A 5,498-nucleotide genomic window follows, 5' to 3' on the forward strand; every position below is an offset into this window, starting at 1 on the left:
ACTGTTTCTAACTTGCCATAACTTACACAAAATATTTAAGAAGTATGGCCCAGATCCTCAAGTGTATCTATAACCCTCACTCCCATTGAAATCAATAGGAGTTAGATGCCTAAATACCTTTGAGGACCTGGGCCTGCATCTCTGATTCACCTCTGTTACTCTAGTTTTCAGCTTGTGTGACTCCAGATATGTATCTACCACCTCCCCATCACCAGATTCATGCTGGCATCACTGAACCTATTTTATATTTTCCTTTCCCTGCTGTTATTTCAGAGGAAAAATCTCCCTAAATATCAGTGGAGCTGACAAAAAACAGAATCTCTTGGCCTTATCATCCACCCACTTATGCTGGCTTTACCCCAGTATAACTCCATTGACTTCAGGGGAGTTACTCCAGACTCACACAGTTGCAAGAAATTATGGGGGTGGGGAGCAGACAATTACTTTGTCGCAGTAGACATTGAGATTCAATACGGTAAGCTTTATAAACCATTAAAACACCAATTGCCAACATCACATGTCAAAATGTGCAAATTAAATATCATTTAATCAACAAATCCTACCTGTTTATAATGATCATTCACTAGTCCATTTGTTACAAGCCTAATATCAAAATTTAAATCACTGGATTTGGACTCAAATAAGTTGTCAAGCAGCATTTTTCTTACTTTGCCTATCTGTACATTTCTGTCATTATCAATGAGACTATTTTTTCATTAGTTTGTGTGTTTATGGTGAGATCGACATTTTGCCAGCATTTACGACAAATATCTAATCCTTCCAAGTCTACGTACACAGTGTTGAAAATGTGAGGTTTATCAGCACTGGATCCACATTTATATTTTACTGTTGTTTAGGTTGTGATTTTTAAAGGAGTCTAAGAAAGTTCAGCCCACCAATTCTATCAAAATTGAAGAAGAGTTTGGTGCCTAATTCCTTTAAGCTCCTTTCAAAGTCCCAGCCTGATTTCAGTGTCTAAATACCGTTGAGGATCTGGGCAATAGAGCCTTGTCACAATGTTGTAATGGAGTTAGAGACATGTCAAACATGTAAAAGTTTGTGAAAACTTGTCAGATTTACATCAAGGTGTTGAAAGATGTGACAAAGTATTGTCACAGCTTCCCAGTCACATCCAAGTCTTCTCCAAGTTTTCAGAGTCTAATCAACAGATACTGGAACATAAGCAAAATCATGACAATGCAAGTGGAGATACATCAAAAGTTTTTGAATACAAAGGATCACAAGTATCTGGGTAAAATGGAGAAATATATCATATCAGATTACTTTAGATACACAAACAATGAGCACCTGATCCTCATTTAAAATAAGGCTCCTTTGCATCATTCCAGTAGTGTAAAGGGGTCTTCAAGACCTTTCAAATTACAGTTAATCCCACTTTATGGCCCATTTACAGTGCCAAGAGAGTCCAAAGTTACCTTATCATAGATCAGAATCAGGCCCATGTAACATAGTTTTTGAATAATGGGACAAATTCTACATTATTATTAACTATTATTATTAATATTAATATTATTATATGTGAGATAAAATGTATGTATTATTATTGTTTTGATTGCTCACTTGATTTCCCCTCACTGACTGCCTAAATCAATGATATCTAGGCAATTGGAGAATAGTGTCACATCCTACTGAATGCCTTTCTCAAGATTTCTTTAATGCCTTTGTTCCGTAGAGCGTATATGAAGGAGTTAAGCAACAGTGTCACAATAGTGTTCAAGAGGGTGACAATTTTGTTCATTTCCAGTGAGTTCTGTTTAGAAGGCTTAATGTACAGAAAAATAGAGCAGCCATACCATATAACCACAATGGTGAGATGGGAAGAGCAAAGTGGAAAAGGCCTTTTGCCAGCTGTGGGCAGATGGGATTCTCAGGATGGTGGAGATGATGTAAATGTAGGAGACCAGGGTAACTTCACAGGAGCCCAGGATGACAATAAAGCAGATAGTAATGTACACCATCTCAACGAGGTGCATGTCTGTGCAGGAGAGCTCTATCCAAGAATCTATGTCACAGAAAGAATGGTTGATGGTGGTAGGGTCACAGAAAGATAACCTGATGATCAGAAACACTGGCACAGAAATAGTCAGGAAGCTACTTGCCCATGAGCCAAGGGCCAGATGAATGGACAAGGTGCTGTTCATGATGGAGCTATAGTGCAATGGGTGGCAAATGGCCAAATAGCGATCATAGGCTATGACTGCCAGGAGTAGATATTCAGTGCAGCCTAGGGAGAAGACAAAGTACATCTGCAGGAGGCAACTGGGGAAGGAGACAGTTTTGCTTTGGGACATAAGGATGGCAAGAGATTTGGGAATGTAGGCAGTGGTGAAACAGATGTCTGGGAAGGACAGATTGCAGAGGAAGAAATACATAGGCGTGTGGAGGCGGCGGTGGGTACCCACTAAGGATATGATGGTGATGTTTCCCATCAGCATCAGGATGTACATGAACAAGAAAAGCAGGAAGAGAGAGATCTGCAAATACCAAGAGCCAGGGAACCCAAACAGAATAAATTCCTTCACATTGGTTTGATTTCCCTTCTCCGTTTGGGTGTTCTACCTGCCAAAACACAGGAACCATAAAAGGAAGACAAAGAAATACACAAGAGACTTTGTTAGATGCAGCTCATTGTTGATAGACAACAAACTGAGCAGTCATATATAATTTTTAAAGCCTGCAGTGATCATATAGTCTGACCTCCTGCATAACACAGGCTGGATAATTCCACTCACCAAAGCCCAGTAACTAGTGGTTTAACCAGAGCCTATCTCTTAGAGAAAAAAAATCCTATCTTGACTGGACACCCCTCTAATGTTAAAGAGCTGTATCCTACTTATATGATGTAGTGTACATTCAACTCTCAATAGGAGCTGTGAGTATATTCTTGGCTCAGGGCATTAGACTTTCAATGGCAAACTGGCACCTAACTCCCCTAGGTTGCTTTGCAAATCCCAGCCTTAGATTCCATTCCACCAGCAGAGCCAGGAAACCTGACTTAACTCACCTCCCAAAGCCAGAAACAGACCCAGGATTTTTCACTCTCAGTCCCCAGCTCTAAGCACGAGTCCCCACTTCCCTCCTAGAGCTAGGAATGGAACCCAGGAGTCCTGACTTCTAGCCCTCCAACTGTTAGACTCCATTCCACTGAGCTATTAGTGCACACTGCCTTCACAGAGCCAGAAACAGCACCCAAGAGTCCTGGCCTATATTTTCAAACGAGACTGCTTATTTGGGGTGTCCCAATTTTTTGATGTCTACCTATCTAAAAGGGCCCGGTCTCTAGTGAGCATCTTGGGTCCCTCTCAGCTTGGGATTCCAGAACCCTATCTTTTTGAAACAGACACGCAAGCCTGATGAAACACAGACCCGGGGTCTGAACCACGTCCCCAAAGCTGCAGGCTTTCACTGAAAACCACTCAGCAGGTACTTCTGTCTCCAGCACCCAGATGCCCAGTTGGATCCAAACCCCAAATAAATCGGTTTTACTCTGTATAAAGCTTATACAGGGTAAACTCACAAATTGTCCACCTTCTATAACACTGATAGAGAGATACGCACAGCTGTTTGCCCTCCCCCTGTCCAGGTATTAATCACTTAATCTGGATTAATTAATAAACAAAAGATTTTATTAAGCATAGAAAGTAGGATTTAAGTTGTCTCAAGTAATAACAGAAAGAACAAAGTAAGCTACCAAGCAAAATAAAACAAAACATGCAAGTCTAAGCCTAATATATTTAAGAAACTGAATACAGGTAAATCTCATCCTCAGAGGTGTTCCAGTAAGCTTCTTTTACAGACTAGCCTCCTTCTAATCTGGGTCCAGCAATCACTCACACCCCTGTGGTTACTGTCCTTTGTTCAGGTTTCTTTCAGGTATTCTTTGGGGGTGGAGAGGCTATCTCTTGAGCCAGCTGAAGACAAAATGGAGGGGTCTCCCAGGAGTTTAAATAGACTTTCTCTTGTGGGTGGAGATCCCCTCCTCTCTCCTATCCAGAATTCAGCTCCAAGATGGAGTTTTGGAGTCACATGGGCAAGTCACAAGTCCATGCATGACTCAGTTCCTTACAAGTGGCAGCCATTGTTTACATGCTACCTTGAATGTCCTCAGGTAGACTTTTCATGTGGATGGAGTCTTCCAAGAACCATTGTCTGTTAAGTGTTTCTTGATTGGCCACTTAACTTGCAAATTCCTTTCTAAAGAAGCTGACCAAATGCTTTACTAAGGCTACTTAAAATTAAATAAGTACACAGACAATATTCATAATTTTGAATACAAAACTGATACATGCATACGAATAGGATGAATATATTCAGTAGATATGTTACATGGCATATGTAGCACAAAACATATTCCAGTCATGTCATATTTACATTTTTTTACATATTTACATTCATAAACATATTTCCATAACGCATTATGGGTGCAACATCATCTGGGCCTAATCCCTTCCCCTGGTACAGTCCTTGTTCCAGCTCAGATGGTAACTCAGGGATTTCTCATGACTGGCCGCCCCTTTTGTTCTGTTCCACCCCCATCCTTTGTCTCTCTCTGAGTTCCTCCCCCTTCCTTCTAAAAGGAAAAGCACCAGGTTTAAGATGGATTTCAATACCAGGTGACATGGTCACATGTTCTGTGAGACCCCAAGTCTTCATTCTTTCCGTTCTGAGTCACATGAACACAGGAAGGCTTGCAAGTAAACAGTGCCATTTACAACCAATTGTCCTGGTTAATGGGAGCCATCAAGATTCTAAACCACCATTAATGGCCCACACTTTGCATAGTTACAATAGGATTTCAGAATAATACTTTATATTTATAGCTTTAGACACAAGAATGATACATTCATACAAATAGGATGAACACACTCAATACATTATAAGCTTTGTAATGATACGTTACACGAGGTTTTTTTGCATAAAGCATATTCCAGTTACATTATATTCACACTCATAAGCATATTTCCATAAACATATGGAGTTCAATGTCACAAGTAGCTCTCAAAGCACTTCACCAAGGAGGTCAGGGTCACTATCCCCATTTTACTGGTGAAACTGAGGCACAAACAAGGGAAGCTTTACTCTGCTCTGAGTGAGAGGGAAATCAGTTGCAATGACTGCATAGGAGTTACTCCATATTTACATTGGGATGAATGAGAGGTAGAAGCAGACCCATTGACTCCAGTGGGCTAAAAACCAGATTATTTTGCCCTGATCATCCACTCACTTACACTGGCTTTACACAGGTATAACTCCATTGACTTCGGGGGCGTTTCTGGATTTACACTGGGATAGGCTCAGGATCTTACCCCATGTGTACACAGCATGTGCCTGAATTTCAGAGAAGCAGAGGGAATCTGAACCCTGGTGAAACCACATGGACTACATCTTCATCTTGAGTAAATAATCCAATCTGTGCTGATTTCAATTGAGCAATGCTAGCTGACAGCTGCTGGGGATCTGACCCATTTTGACCTGGG

General features: G+C 40.9%; 1 pseudogene; it reads right to left on the reverse strand.

The window, feature by feature from the left end:
• Positions 1 to 1,639: 1,639 nt before the first annotated feature.
• On the reverse strand, positions 1,640 to 4,437 carry LOC112061235 (olfactory receptor 6F1-like; annotated as a pseudogene).
• Between the last annotated feature and the right edge of the window lie 1,061 nt (positions 4,438 to 5,498).

The sequence above is a fragment of the Chrysemys picta genome, chromosome 12 (assembly GCF_011386835.1).
Source record: "Chrysemys picta bellii isolate R12L10 chromosome 12, ASM1138683v2, whole genome shotgun sequence".
Taxonomy (NCBI): domain Eukaryota; kingdom Metazoa; phylum Chordata; order Testudines; family Emydidae; genus Chrysemys; species Chrysemys picta.